Source organism: Perca fluviatilis, chromosome 8, assembly GCF_010015445.1.
Source record: "Perca fluviatilis chromosome 8, GENO_Pfluv_1.0, whole genome shotgun sequence".
NCBI lineage: Eukaryota > Metazoa > Chordata > Actinopteri > Perciformes > Percidae > Perca > Perca fluviatilis.
Window position 1 is genome coordinate 8,753,749 of NC_053119.1, and position 16,237 is coordinate 8,769,985.

At 41.0% G+C, this 16,237-nt stretch overlaps 1 protein-coding gene across 7 annotated transcripts in view; it reads left to right on the forward strand.

Annotated features, from left to right (window-relative positions):
• The window catches only part of mgat4c (mgat4 family member C), a 115,826-nt gene that overhangs the window by 34,758 nt on the left and 64,831 nt on the right, over positions 1–16,237 (forward strand). For 3 of the 7 annotated variants that reach the window (XM_039807528.1, XM_039807533.1, XM_039807529.1), the window contains exon 3: positions 1,681–1,768. The exons of the other annotated variants lie outside the window; for them this stretch is intronic. The gene's annotated coding sequence lies outside the window, so the exon portion shown is untranslated. The remainder of the gene's footprint in view (positions 1–1,680; positions 1,769–16,237) is intronic. 7 annotated transcript variants of the gene reach the window in all.

Here is a 16,237-nt window from a genome sequence, read left to right on the forward strand (position 1 = left end):
AATCGGACCTGTTGCGGTTGTGTTTAATAAATAATGACTGCTCTCCAGAAAAATGATAGTATTGGTTATTTGTCGAAGGTTTAAACAAGCAATGATTACGGTCAGTAGCAAAGCAGGATGCAACATATGGTTGGATAGATGAATAGGTTTATAAAGTATCTTACTTCAACATTGTTAGACCCAAATAAATGTCATATTTACTTTATCCATGACTATACTCTTATCTAAGCGGAACCATTTTCTAGTGGCCTAAACATTTGAGGTATTTCTCATATAAAATTTTGTTAAGACTATTTACTGTAACTCATTACGATAGCTAGGATTTCTTCGATATACATTTTCTTAGGCTTCACATCAGTATGATGACACATAGTTCCGAAGGTTTTGTCCTGCTGTTCGCTATGCAGCAGCCATGTCACAGATATCCAAACAAAAAAGGAAACCTGTTTCTCCACATTATTCATGTCATAATCATTTGAAAATATAATTATATAGCTGACAGATGTGACTGCAATTTGACTGATTTTAGTCATTACTAAAAAAAAAAGTTTCTTTTTCATACTGCAACTGCAAATCAGATATGAAAAGAATGTGTCAGTTTGGTTCAGAGCGTGAAAGGAAGAAAAGCTTTTGCTGTGTAATTATTGATTCACTCTCTTATTTTCCAATTTCCTCTCCACACCTGGTTGGTGGGATGGTGTGTTTGTTCTTTATGTTTTTGAGTTTAAAAAAGGGGTCAAAGGAGGCACAATTACGGTCTTTGGAGGGCAAATGGGATTACATTGTCGAGGCTGCTTCAAGGCATCACAGGCGTCACTTCTCTGAGGCTGGTTTCGGTTGGTGGCATGTTTGCTGTCGGCTAATCTAAGGAGATGGATTCTCAGTGCAGGGCTCTCTCCAGTACAGTTACTGTGCTTAATGGGTTTGACTTCCCAGGACATCATTCAATCTAAAGGGCGTCATGGTCTTAGCTCAAGCCAAGCACCTCCCAACCCAGGCTGATTTGCTCCTCAACCACCCTTGCATAGTGCACTTCTAAGGACATTTTTCTGATACCACTAGCACACATGCATTAACTTTGTCAATTTCAACACACAGGAAGCATAACTTAATAGGCTGCAAGAAGGAATATAGACATATATATATATATATATATATATATATATATATATATCCTTTTTTTTTTTTTTGCAAGGATTTTTACACTGACTCTTTTTAGGAACTCAGAAACTTGAAGTGCATTTAAATTGCAGGAAACTGGTTTGACTTTTGGTTACTTTTGCTGTTGTTCCTGCCCCCCCTCCCTGTTACTTCAAGGGGAGCCTGAACATAGCATGCAGTGTAGATTCCCTACTGTTCCCAAGGATGACCATCTTAAAGTTAAAAGTAGCAGTTTTTTTTTAAACCAGTTTACAAATTGCGCTTGTCCCAGTCCCCAGTGACTGACGTGGGCATGGGGTTGAGAAGTGAAGTCCAGCTGGTCGTTACATTTACCAGAGCTGTCAACCATGACCAATCCCATATGGACACAACCCTGTTATCAGTTTAATTAACAAATCAGGTAGCACGCACGCACATTTGGATTGACTGAAGTAATTCCAAAAAAGTATTCATTTTTCAGATCTCCTCACCTTTTGTCATGTTGTTGTGTGACCCGGTGTCCTCTTTTGTGTCTTGTAGTTGACACTCTGCATTGAGACCTGGACATTTGAAGCCCAAGTTCCTACAGATCTTAATGGAATGCAGCCAGATACATTATTGAGTTAAGGTGAGAATGAAAGAATGCAACACAGACACACACACACACACACACACACACACACACACACACACACACACACACACACACACACACACACACACACACACACACACATATATATTATATACACATTATATATATAATATAAATAACACAAAACACCAATATAATAACAGTCATTGTTAGCAATGCTAAACCAAACTGGTCAAACACAAACCTTAACACTGCACACAGTGGTAATTCAGCTAGCACTGTCAATAGAAAGACCTGAGAATGGGAATTTCTTCTTCTTCTTCTTCTTTGAGAGAGAGAGAGAGAGAAAAATTTATCTTAACTTTATTTTTATATTAGCTAATTCTTTCAATCCTAGTACATACAAGGTTGGCTTACCGACTGGGCACAGTGAGCGCCTGCCTTCAGGCCCCGGACCCTTAGGGGCCCCAAAGGCAGTTACTTTGTGGTCATTTGATTAATTGCAGTGTTTTTTGCCAATGCCAAAACTGAAATAGTAATGGCCCTTAGGTCGCCTCCGCTTTTCTTTGTTCTGACTTTGAGGCCGTCTTATAGACCTAAATGTAATACTTTTATTGTCTTAGTTAATATTATGCTTAAATGGATGATATTCTTAAACAGATTTGTGTTCAATCAAATGATCACAAACTAACTGATGCAAGCAATATTCCACTGTGGGAATATTTTAATGGGATGGGGGGAATGTGCGTCAATGTGTCGTTTGGGGTCCCCAGCTCATTTTTGGCCAGAAGGCACCTACAGTAGCTGGCACATCTTGCCCTGGTTACACACTGGAGTAAAAAAAGAAGACGAAAAACACAGAGAGGACACAGGAGAGTGTTGCTTCTTTGCGGACCAACTCCCTGAGGTGCTGTAGTTCCTGAGACTATTTGGTCAAAAGGGCCAACACTCAAAAAATGAACAATTGTAAATCTGTAAGGTTGAGTATGTTGGCCCTTCACTGTATTGCACAGTTCACCCTGCTATTCAAACACACCAATGGACTGCAGATGCACTGCTCTTCTCCCGGCAGTTTCCCACCATGGGGAACACAGAATTTGACTGCTTCCGGCCACGTTGTGGTTTCATGTCACCTCTAAGGTGACAGGTGGCTCATCAGGCCTCAGATAAGGCTCTGACAGAGCCCGCTCGCCCGCTGTAATTTATCTAAGAGATTTCTTGTGCTGCATATATTTTGTTCTTTGAGCAGCCAAGCATTAAATTGCTTTCCATTGGGAACAGCTTGTATGCAGAGGTCGCCAAAAGCTGTGGCTGGTTTCCAATGAGATGGTCTGGCAGCAAAGCCAACGCTGTAATTAGGGTCAGCCAGCTCTGGAGCCGTTGGTAGGCCAAAGGGTCGTCACGGTTGCATAGTGCGTTTGAAAGTCACAAGGATGGTAATGGTAACACATGACTTCTTACATCATAAATCAGCAGAACACCAAGGAGCCACATCATCAAAAAACAATTGGTCTTTTTTCTTAAGGCACCAGCCTTTTAAAAAAAGTCTATTTAATCATAAAAATATTCTTGGAATTCTTTACTTTCCTCCAGATAATTATAAAGGCAAGCAGTTAGAAAATGCGGCACACTGTAAGTCTGAGAAATAGAAGCACAAAGACAAAGGCAGATATGAAGAGAAATCCCCATGTATAACGAGTTGTCAGCCTTGTCTCATCGTGCCAGAAGCTGACTTCAGCAGCCTTTGCTGTTTGAGCTCTCAATAAAGCCTCCTGCCTGTACAGTGTGCCTCCCCAAATGTAGCCCGTGGTGTTTTCATATGGAGACTGCGCAGCATGTGTCCATATGCAAAGAGCACTCCAAAGTGTCCAGTGGTGGAGGGAAGAGAAAAAATAAAAATAAAAAACTCCAGGGAGCTCTTTTCAGCTCACATCGCAGAGAGGAAACGCCTCTGAGAAAAGTGCAGAGAAGAAACATTTAGACAGCTGCTCAGCAGAATTGTCTTTGGTGTGTTGTGACGTGTGCTTTCTGTGAGAAAACATGAGAGCTTGACCATGAGGGCTGAAAGGGATACAGAAACTCTTTCTAGACATACTTCAAGTTGGCATTAACATGAAATTTCCAGTGAAATTTCCCTTTTAGTAGAAATAAATTAAATGGAGTTCTATTGTACATGAGCTAGTTTTGCCTTGATGCTTCTTATGAGGCTAAATCTCTGGTACAAAACGTGAAGTGGACTTCATTACTGATTAATTAGATTGCATACTGCACTGTGGAGCACAAACTGCAGTGAATTTGGTTAGAAACTCAGCACAGTGTACTGTCATAGACTGACAAGTCTTTTTAGTGCAATAGGGACTCCCAATCCATTTTATGCTGAGGCATGACCGTTTTCATTATAGTAGGCAATTTGACTCCCTTTTTTTAGCCTGTATTTAACTAGGAAGGTTGGCTAAGAAATAATTTCTTTTTTAGGCTTTAGGATCAGTCGCTGCTACACTGGAACAGTGGTTTAACTGCGTTGCTCGAAAGCACTTCAACAGTCATTATTAGTTCCACAGTGGTTGTGCTGAGAGACTGGACTTAAAACATGTTTATTTATTGTCTCTCAGAAGAACATGTGTTTTTTTCTGGCACTTCTTGATACATTATTTATCCCACTTCTTCTCAATGAGTCAACCCAGTGTTAAGAAATTGTGATTAACTTACAATATTTGAAAAAATGAAATGATGACAAAAAAGCATTTGTCACTTCTTATCTTAAAATAAACATGATGAATGGTAAATTGGTGCTTATATAAACCATTCCATTATGAGTGGCTTGCTAAAATTAAGCAGCATCAAGGGTGTAGCTATTTATTTTTGCTTTCCTACTCACACATCTACACTCCCACGCACATATGTCCTTGTAATACACAGTGACAGTAATGGAGAATTAATTGTCTGGGGAAATGGAAAAACAAAAGACATTGCTTTGCATTACTGGCTTTTTATAAAGTTTATAAAGGTGGCGAGTGCGTTACCTCAGGTGCAGAACTAGTGAGCAATTCTCAGGGACTATATGGACCATTTTATGATGAAACACTATATAAATGAAGTCTGCCAGCCAAGTCTCCACCTCCTCGTTGCACTTAAAATCAAGCATCCATTTATCTAGATGTGTTGATATGTGTCTCTTTTAAGGAGGACAAACTTGTGATTTCTGGCTCAACTTGATTGTATAAGATCTCATCATTGTAGACCTTTTGAATTCATAACATAAACTTTTGAAAGTAAAACTGGATCATTGGAAACTTCCTTCATTATTGATTGAACTACAGTTCCCTGCAATGTCCTTAGATGCAAAATATCTGCCAAGACTGTCCGGAGCTGCAATCTGTTAAAAAACTTCTACTTGCATTTTTCACCATGTTGCACTAACTGTGTCTATAAAGAATAGTCTCGCTTTGCCAGTCCTTCCTCCACAGCGCTGCGGAGGAGGGTCTGGCTAGTCCAAATAGCATTCCGGGATGGGAGAAAAAATGTGCTCTGGTTTATTGGCATTTCTTTAAATCAATCACAATCTTCTTGGGCGGCGCTAACCGCCCGACAGAGCCACGGTGCCTCTGCAAAATAGCCTCGGGAAGGAACTTGTTTTGGTGGAACGTGTACGTTCAAAAGTTGTTTTAGTCGTGCAACAGAAAACTCAGATTGGACAGATAGTCTAGCTAGCTGTCTGGATTTACCCTGCAGAGATCTGAGGAGCAGTCAACCATAGTCCTCAGAAATCCACCAGAGAAAAGTACGTGATCCGGCAGAATTTCCGGCAGCACCGGAGCAATCCAGGAAGTGGAACGTTGTAGATATAGACTGTATAAAGATGGACTGTCAGGCCTGTCTCGGTCCCCTCCCCCCCCCCTCTGCCAGCACTGATCACGCTTAGGGTCAGTGTTGCAGACATTATTTATCTCCTTCATATTTAATGAGGAGTCACCCTGGGAAGCAGATGGTACATTAGCTGTAATAAACCAGAGCTGACTTCAGTGGTTTTGTGAGGAAATACAGAATTGAGCCGTTAAGGCCTCGCTGTTTCACGGGTCGAAAGGTGTCTGGTGTGCACGGAGAGTGTGTTAGCTCGCCTCGTACAAACAGATCCCCTTTTATATAACTCTGGACGGGTTCTCATTGCCCCCCAGTGAAGCATCATATATTGATGTGGAGAGAACAAAAAAATTACTGTAAGCTTTGACCTTTTTGTTCGCGGAGCCAGCATTAAAGTTGCTGAGTGAGGGCTTCGCATTGAGCTATGTTTTATTGTTACACTCAGCAGAAGTGATTCAAGTGTGCGCACACACACACACACACTCTTACGTGCTTCTTGAGACTCACTGACAGTGCACCATGCATCCTCTCATACACCTTCACATGTACTAGGCGGGGGGGGGGGAAGGTCTATTTAAGATTTCCGACAAGTTCTGGAGCGCAAATGTGTTGGTCATCAGAAAAAATTGTCAGAGCAAAAATTCTATTAACAGAACTTTACTTTCCAAGTGCAAGAACTAAACAGACAGCTTAATTAAACGGGCACGTCAAGATGGAAATATTTTCCCAGCCAGTTCTTGAAAACTACATCTGGCAACAACCATTTATTCCCTAAGGTTATTGCAGTTGCAATCTGTAATTCTTTTGACTGCTTACCTCACAGCTGGGGGTTTCATGTCCTCAATTCACTCTTTGGAGAGAGACCAGGGACTGGTGGCAGCTGTCTGAGAGCCTCTATTACTCTCAAGGTCTATGGTTAATTTTGATAATTAAGAGAAGTGAATAGACGTATTAAGTCAATGCTGTGCAATATGCGCTTCTTTGAACCCTGGTGAGTCACAGCGCACCTTGGAGGTAAACACAAGCATGTTCTGGGGACGTCAGAGGGCGGTGGGTGGCTTGTAATGATTCCCTTTTCTCAACTGGGTGCAACTCAGGACGTGCGTGGAGAAAAAAAAAATCATGCAGTGCGGCATATCAAATCATGGCCTGATGAGGAGAAAAATAAACATGTCGAAGCTCATTGCTTGTGATGCAATTCAGCACAGACAAACTCCAGGGTCTCCGACGGCAGGGCTCGCTCTATACACTTATTTTCAGACAAATGCCATTGTTAAAGGAGCAGAAAAGAGATCTTAACAAGTTAAAAGAACCTCCCAGGAGATGGACCAGGAGGGAGGAGGGATGTGGATCACTGCAGTGTGTTCATTGAGAAGAATGAATGAATATATTGAAGGCGATGGCATTCCTGGCGATCTTCAAGGCAATGAGACATTATTGATTTCTAAGGAGAAAACGCATTCTTAATGTGTCCAGGGATCCAGTCTTTCTTTCTCTTTCTCATCCCTATACTCACTCAGTTTCTGCAGCTTTTTCGCCACCGAAAATGACTCAGGAGTGAAGTTTGATATACAGCTAAAGCCCACTGTGGCTTAGGCATGCCGGTCTAGCTTTTGGAACAGTAAGCACTCATCTCAATGGACCGCAAAGGTATGCCTCAACCATCTGTTCCCTTTTGACACTATGCAGTGAATCAGCACTTTAGTTTTTTTGAAGGAGTTCATCCTGAAAGCCTTTTATCTGCGAGGACGTAGGCAGAGAATTTCTGAAAAGATGGTAATCTGTGTTGATATTTAGAGGAAGGGAGCGATGCATTCGGTTATTGCTCCTGAGCCCATTTTCAAGCTGTCCTAAGCTCTTTTTTAAAATAATGTTTACAACGTGATGCTTCAATAGCATATGGGTACCACCTGCAAGATATTAGAAGTGAGCGTCACTGATTGAAAGTTTATTCCAGTGAATATCTGATGTGAATGAATGAATACCTGGTTTTGACACTATACTATCTGCCACAGTGTGCACAAATTGGTGTTTGTATGTGTTCCTGAATGTATATGAAGCTGAGGTTGCTGTTTTAAGACACCTTCCCTTGGCGCTGAGCAATAGTAGTGCAAAGTTATCAGCTCTTGTCATTTCTGGGCTGACACTCTGGGTGAAAGATTTGGGGGTTAGGTGGGGAGCCGTGGATTAAAGATCATATCAAAGCCAGCGAATAGGTATAGGGATTCAGGAACGATGGTAGAGATAGCAGATGAAGCCCGACTTTGTGGAGATATGGAGTGCAGCCCCAAATGTATCATATAGAGTACAGATAGGCAGAGGATAGCAATCAAGAAGATGGTGTGGTGTGTGGCACAGTTGTGCGTCAGGGCAAATGTTTGACTTTTATGTTCAAGGACACAAAATAATGTATGTAGATGGCACATTTGCTATGAAAGCAATCCTGCTTCTTTTCCCTGCTGATTCATGTTTTATTTGATTAAAAAGGTATCATTTTGTAGGATGTTGGCTAAAGTGTTTTTTTTAGGTGGCCCTAACCTGGCGAGCCAGATGGTTTGTTACACAGAACCATCTGAGGAGCCATCATTGGAAAAAAGACAAAAAAGGAAGGCACTTTCAAAAATATAATTATACCTGGCCGGTGATTGGATGAACCATCTGTCTATCAATTCCGCAATTGTTGTTTAAAATGTACAGTCTCGACAGTCGACACACACTTCAACCACACCTGTAGCTGCAAGTACCTCCTCACTAGGGGTGGGAATCACCAGAGGCCTCACGATACGATATCATCACGATACTTATGTCACGATACAATATTATTGCGATTTTAAACATGTTGCAATATTCTGCGATATATTGCAATTTATTACCTTTTTTCCAACTTCAAATTTTTCCCAGTTTCAAATGATGTTCCCAAAGGAAAATTTTGTCAACATCGGTTTTATCTAAAGAGATACATTTCTCTGTCTGTTCATCTCACTTTAATTTTATTGCTGCAAAATGGGATCGTCAAGCAAACAGACTGACCAACACATATATCATAAAAGATCGATACTTGGTGTCTGTGTATCGATACAGTATTGCCACGAAAAAATATCGCGATACTATGCTGTATCGATTTTTTTCCCCCACCCCTACTCCTCACAGGACGCCGATTGGTTTGGTAAGCTGGTAGTTCAGACACAAACACATTACTTGTGCGATATGTGATCCTGCGATTCTCTCGTAATCTTGGGCCACTAAGGCCGCGTTCAAACTGACTTTATCCCTGCGTGGAAAAATGCAGCCCTCTTATTCATTTGAATGGAGCCAGACCGGAGATGCAGGGGGAGTGTCAACGTCGGGCCAAAAAAGTTGAACCAGGCTAAATTTTTGCTGCAACGCAACATCATCTGGAAAGGCGCTGCATTGGCCTCACATTCAGATTACTTTGCAATCTGAAGGGATTATTTCTACTGTTGATCGTCACCAGGAAAGATCAAATGCTTGCCACTGGGATGGAAACCGTTGTGCAGTGTTCTGGTACCTGTATTAATCTGTTACTCCAACTAGACTTCCTGGATCCTAATTTAATTGTCTACTTGGTACCTTGAACATCACGTCCCCACCAACGCCAATGTTGGTATATAGAAATGCTTGTTATGTCTTGGGCTTGTAAGTTTGACAAAATGATCCTCAGGACTGACTAATGTTTATAATGTAACTCATGTTTGACCATGGACAATTCAGCCTAACAATATATAAAGTAACTATACTTCAATTTTGATGCCAACATGTTAGAAATTCCTTTTCCATGATGTGTTTTGGAAGGACATTTGTTCCCCTTGAATGGCTGTATATCCAAGAATCGCTTAGCAAAGAGAAGATTAAGTGCACACATTAATCCAGGAGTCAGAGCAATCTTGTAATCCACTCAGTATGCTAATTGCCTGTTCTTTCTCCAGCAAAGGGGTTTACAGGCCATTAAATGGCACTGAGCAGTTGACAAAGGATAGCCAGCATGCGCCCCCACCCACTCTCCCTCTCTCTCTCTATTTCTTACTTGGACAGGCTGTTGCACACCCACGCATGCTCCTTTTAAAGAAACATGCAGAATCTAAAAAGAATTCTGTGGCGCTGTGATTCCAAAGCAGTTATTTATTTTGGAGTATTAGGGTAGAAATAGCAAGCTGTGCTTCGGTGGACCTGATGGTGACAAAAGTGCTTTTCTTGCTTCTTGAATGAACTCTTCTTCTTGACTCTGAAGGGGTTTCTGTGGACATTTACCCCCAGCATACTGTACCAAGGTTTTCTTGTAACATATGTCCATATCTGATAGTGGTACAAGTAAATAATGAAAGAGAATTGAGCGCTTTTGTCTCCATCGTAGTCCCAGTCATGCACAACTCTCCCTTCTCCCACTTTGCCCATACACAAGAGGATTGCACCAAGGTAAAGTGCAATTCTTAGCACGCTCCTGCCTGTGTAGTCCCCCAAGTGGCCTTCGCAGACTCAACATGATGGATGTTGTTTCAGATTGGGTTTCTCGTTACACTGATAAAGCAACCTAGTCAAAACACATTCACTAGCACTGTAAGCAGATAAAGATAGTTGCACATAATTTGAAGATTTGAGCTTTTGCGTCATTTGTGGTACCAACTGCCAAGGAACAGGGCTGTGACGGATGACTCTTAACAAGAGAATTCGGCATGAAGCCTGACTGCAAATGTAGCTGGTAATGACCGGAGTGTGTTTTTCAGATGCAGCTAATGAGCACGACCATTAGACATAAATGGCATTTTAAAAACCTGGGCAGTAAGGAAATGAAGAATTACCCCAGATAGACTGCCTGTAGGCAGCAAATATGGCAAAAGCATCTGGAGGATGCGGCACTCACTTCACATGGATGACCTCTGCCCAGAGTGTCGAGGCTGTCAGTCATTTCAATGCTGTGAACTGTGAGAATGGAGGCTCATTACAGTGAATATGTCAGAACCATTCGCCTCAGTATCCACATGGCATCTCGGGCCGCTGTACAATTGACACTTATCCTCTGTGTTTGACAGATAATCCTTCTATGGGTATGTTTCTTTTAATTTTCTGATAAGTCCATTCGCGAGGAAGTTTTGTCACTTTGGAAACCTCTGTAGAGAGAGACAACAGCTTTGACATTGCAGCTTATAATTTGTTGGGATATGTTGACTCTGCAGGCTTATGTTGCAACCAATCACTACACACCATGACTGATTAGTCCCCTATCTCCAGTTAAATGTTCACAGATCACAAAAAAATCAGCTACTGTAGTGTTTGGTTGGAGTTTGTAAATATATAGTGGTCAACCATTATGAAGGGTTTAAAATTGCAGATTCTGATACTGATTTTGCTTTTTGCATTTTGGCTGCTTTGAAAAAATCCAAGTGAATAAAACAATACATTGTTATTCAGTTGATGAGGTTCTTTATTAATAAGATATTTGTAGGCTTCAGCCTTTTACCGATTGTATTAGTTCAGGAAAGTTCAGTTTTGAGCGCTTGATACAAAAAAACTCCTTGCTAATGTTCTCTTTTGGACTCTTGAGGATCATTCAGTTCACATCAATCTTGGAGTCTAGCTCTATCGTTAAATATATAGGTAAAAGAAGCACACATTGGCTTTTGCCGCTCTAGCCGCGGGTCACTCCCCCTCTCACACTGAGGACCAGAGACAGAGAGTAGCGCAGCGGAGCTTTGGCAGCTAAAATGTGACATACACCTCAGACCCACAAAAATGTGCAAAGTAGCACTAGCCTACTTTGGACTGTCTTTGACTTTGAATAAACAAACGACAATTCCCGAATTTAAGGACGTTTCAGAATCCCACATGCAATTCACAACAATTGCAGAAAGAGCGTGATGCCACTTATAGGCAGGCTATCTATCTTTATAAAGCGATACATATCTGTATATATGTGTGTCCGTGTTTGGGGGGGAAGGTAACCTGCACATCACACGCTCAGAGGTGGGTAGTAACGAGTTACATTTACTCCGTTACATTTACTCGAGTAAGTTTTTGAAAAAAATATACTTCCAGGAGTAGTTTTAAATCACTATACTTTTTACTTTTACTTGAGTAGATTTGTGAAGAAGAAACTGTACTCTTACTCCGCTACATTAGGCTACAATGAACTCGTTACTTTTCTTTTTACCTCTTTGGTATTCTACGCGTCATTGTTTTTATCCCCCGCCGCGTCACTTATTTTAATGTTTTATTTTGACAGAGAGAGAGACTTCCGCTAAAGGCTCTACCACGTGGCTGTGTTTCACCAATCAAACGTAGTTGTGCAGTCTCGTCACGTGACCATACTCAATCTCATCGGCGGGACCAGAGCCATATGTCTTTATCTATCACTCTGGGCGGGACGGGTTAGCTTTACAGGCGCAGCAAAACAAAAATGACAATGTCAGAATCAACCATCGGCGATGCAGACACAGATGAGGAGGAACAGCCCAGAGGCCAGATCAACATGTCCTGGATTTCTTTCAGTTACCCGGCTTCACCTAACCTAACAACCGCGGCCCCGCAAGCTGTGTCACGACCACTGACATATATAACATGGTTAACAACTAGTTCAATCAACCAGGGTTTCCCAATCTAGCGACGCGTGTTTACATAAAAGAGCCAATGTTTGCACAACATGACCAATAGCCACATATTTTACATAAGAAGAGCAAACTATAATTCTACATAAATATGAAGAACACAGACACGGTTTTACAGACAAAACGCAATACAGTCGCTGCTTCCTAAAACAGGAGGACAGCTGGCAAAAAAATAAATCAATAGGCGACGCTGTAGATGCGCAGGCTAGCCTACATCACAACTCTTATCAGTATCACTTCCCCATCAGTCAGGCACAACATCTGACCATCATTACACTTGTGCTTTCCATAAACTGCCGTTGCTTTAGCCTATTACTTCAGTTGCAACCCTGGCAGTGGAAGCGATCGTGAGAGCAAATAAAAAATATAAAAAACATAATTCAAACCGCTGTGCGCATTGGCGACACACGGCTCAAGAAGCCGATATGTAATTCCCTCCCATTAAAATCTATATATTTCATACATATACCCATCAGGGAATGTTAACGGGGTTGTCGGTCTCTAAATGTTTTTTGTATGAGCACCCTTCTCTCTCTCTCTCTCTCTCTCTCTCTCTCTCTTTCGCACCCTCTCTTTTTTTTTTTTTTTTTTTTTTTTTTTTTTTTTTTTTTTTTTTCTCTCTCTCTCTCTCTCTCTCTCTCTCTCTCTCTCTCTCTCTCTCTCTCTGCACCGAGCTCCGCCTGATCTTCTAAGAACGGTGACGCTGTTATCAACCGAGTATTGATTGGTCAGTAGGCGGGGCTTTTACACCGGTTGATCTCTGATCTCCAACATAACCTGCTCCCGACCAGGTTAGGCGTCCAGCATGAGTTACCACGGCGATTGAACCCGATAACAAGTGATCCACCTTCATGTTTACCTTTAGTAAAAGTGCCAAACAGCAGCTACATTACCTTGTTCTAGTTCTGCATGTAGAGCCTGGTAAAAAAAAAAAGTATAAAGGTTTGGAAATTTGTGTTACTAGTGCTTATTTATTTTGTATGTATTATTATTTTATTGATTTTATTTTTTAAGTATTTGAATTTACCTGGATTATTTGAATTTAAGCTATTTTGTAATTCATTAATTTAAATTTATTTTATTGATTGGATGAACTAGGCTATAATTTGCCTAAAGATGATTATTTTGTATTTTTGTCCGTCTGATTGAATGTTTGTTTGACGTTACTCAACAGTTACTCAGTACTTTAGTAGTTTTTTCACCAAGTACTTTTTTACTCTTACTCAAGTAATTATTTGGATGACTACTTTTTACTTTTACTTGAGTCATATTATTCCTTAAGTAACAGTACTTTTACTTGAGTACAGTTTTTTGCTACTCTACCCACCTCTGCACACGCTGATGTGCAGGATACCTGCTATTGTATTAAATTGCTGTGAGCTGGCAGAACATAACATAGCCTAATCTCTGAGATTATTCCTTCAGAGCGCTGTGCAATGCGAGAAAATCTCAGTTGAACCGGGCAGACACATCAGTTTTCATCAGACTCACCCTGGGTCGGGTTAATTAAGTCACCAAAATACCCCTGCAAATCCCCTACTTCACTGTTAACCGTCAAGCCACTGCAGCAGTGCATCTGCAATCCACTGGTGTGTTTGAATAGCAGGGTGAACTGTACAATACAATGAAGGTCCAACATACTCAACCTTACAGATATAGAATTGTTCATTTTTTGAGTGTTGGCCCTTTTGGCCAAATAGTCTCAGGAACTACAGCACCTCAGGGAGTTGGTCCGCAAAGAAGCAACACTCTCCTGTGTCCTCTCTGTGTTTTTCGTCTTCTTTTTTTACTCCAGTGTGTAACCAGGGCAAGATGTGCCAGCTACTGTAGGTGCCTTCTGGCCAAAAATGAGCTGGGGACCCCAAACGACACAGTGACGCACATTCCCCCCATCCCATTAAAATATTCCCACAGTGGAATATTGCTTGCATCAGTTAGTTTGTGATCATTTGATTGAACACAAATCTGTTTAAGAATATCATCCATTTAAGCATAATATTAACTAAGATAATAAAAGTATTACATTTAGGTCTATAAGACGGCCTCAAAGTCAGGACAAAGAAAAGCTGAGGCGACCTAAGGGCCATTACTATTTCAGTTTTGGCATTGGCAAAAAACACTGCAATTAATCAAATGACCACAAAGTAAGCTGCAGCGTTCTCTGTCAGGTAAATATAGTAGTACAATGTCTTCCTCTAATGTAGAAGTAGCCTACACTGTAAGTCAGTAGTAGGCTATACAGTGGAGTTGCATATTAAGTGGTTTGGGGTCCTTCTGTAAGGACCAAACAGGCACATTTTCAACAGGCACTGCACTAGTATAATAAATAATAACAATAAAATAATTATATTTTGCATTTTTGTAGTTAGATGTTTATCATTGTGCTAACATGGAAAAGATTAGAGGGCTGGCAAAAATAGAATTGCCAATATTTAGCTAACAACATGCTAGTGCAACATGTATTTAGAACATTATGCTGACTGCTACAGTTGTTTGCTGAGTGGGTGACATTGTGGTATAAAATAGGAAAAATAGAATTAGTGTCCCAGGCTAATGTCAAATGTATTTGAGTTTTTCTTATTCTATAAACTATTCGTCAAGGTTGCAATCGTCATCATCATCATAAAAAAAATAAAATGGCAATTTATATTTGATGTATTTTCTTTTTCTCATGAGTAATTTCAGACTGATGAAAGTGGGTATGAGCAGGAAATGTGTGGCATGGTGATTAGAAATGCATTACAAAAATCCAGCCACAAATATATAACTTGATTTTGACGGTGAACAATAGAGAACATTACAATGTGAAAATAATAGTTTTCCATGGAACTCTGCAGACATTTTGTCTTTTTCTTGTGAGTGGGTGTCTGTTTGTTGTTTTGTTCGCTGAACCTTGACTAAAGGATGTTTTCACGGAGTCGCTGTTTTGTATGCTATGGTATGATGACCTTCATATTCTCTGAAGCTGTTCTGAGGTGATAGCTCTGAATATAAGGGGGGGAGGGTATGATAAAGTGCAGATGAGATGTTAAGGTAAGGCTGTATGTGGGTGGTTGTCTCTCAGGATGAGAATTTTCCTGGAAGCTATCAAGGTCACAGTGGGAAAGGGGCTGCGATGAATATATGCTCCTACAGCCCCAACACAATGTTGGCAGGGGAACCCAATTCTGTTCGCTCCCGGAGAGAAGTATTTACTCCTTTTTAAACATGTACGATCCACCCTACAATCCACAACTAAACTGAAACTAAATAAAACTCTTATTGACAATTTTTTCTTATTTACACTTATCCTCTGTGTTTGACTGATAATCCTTCTATGGGTATATTGTTTTCATTTTCTGATGAGTCCATTCGCGAGGGAGTTTTTCCACTTCGGAAGCTTCTGAGAGAGACAACAGCTTCGACATTGCAGCTTATAATTTGTTGGGATGTGTTGACTCATTCTTAACCTATATGCCACATCTTTTGCCCATCTTTTGACATTTAAAGGTCCCATGACGTGGTGCTCTTTGGATGCTTTTATATAGGCCTTAGTGGTCCCCTAATACTGTATCTGAAATATTTCACAATAGAATCTGCCAGATGGATTTGATTTCTTTAGCGCCTCTCCCTAGAATCTGCAGGCTTACCGGCTATGTTGCAACCAGTCACTACACACCGTGATTGATTAGTCACCTATCTCCAGTTAAAGGAGCTCTAAGCGATGTCACGCGTTTTTTAGGCTACAACATTTTTTGTCACATACAGCAAACATTTCCTCACTATCCGCGAGCTGCCTGTCCCCTGAACACACTGTAAAAAAACGTGGTCTCTGTAGACAGCTCAGGCTCCACACACGGCAACAAAAACAAAGTGTGCCAACCTGCACCACGAAACATAACAAACAGTCTTCCAGCGTTCCAGCCAATAACCGACAAGAAGGATTTGAGGGTGGGCGTTGGTGGGTTAGTTCGCTGAAGCACGGAAGGGAGGGGGAGGGGACGGGATGAGGAGGAGGGAGGGGCGAGCTATCCTCGTTTTG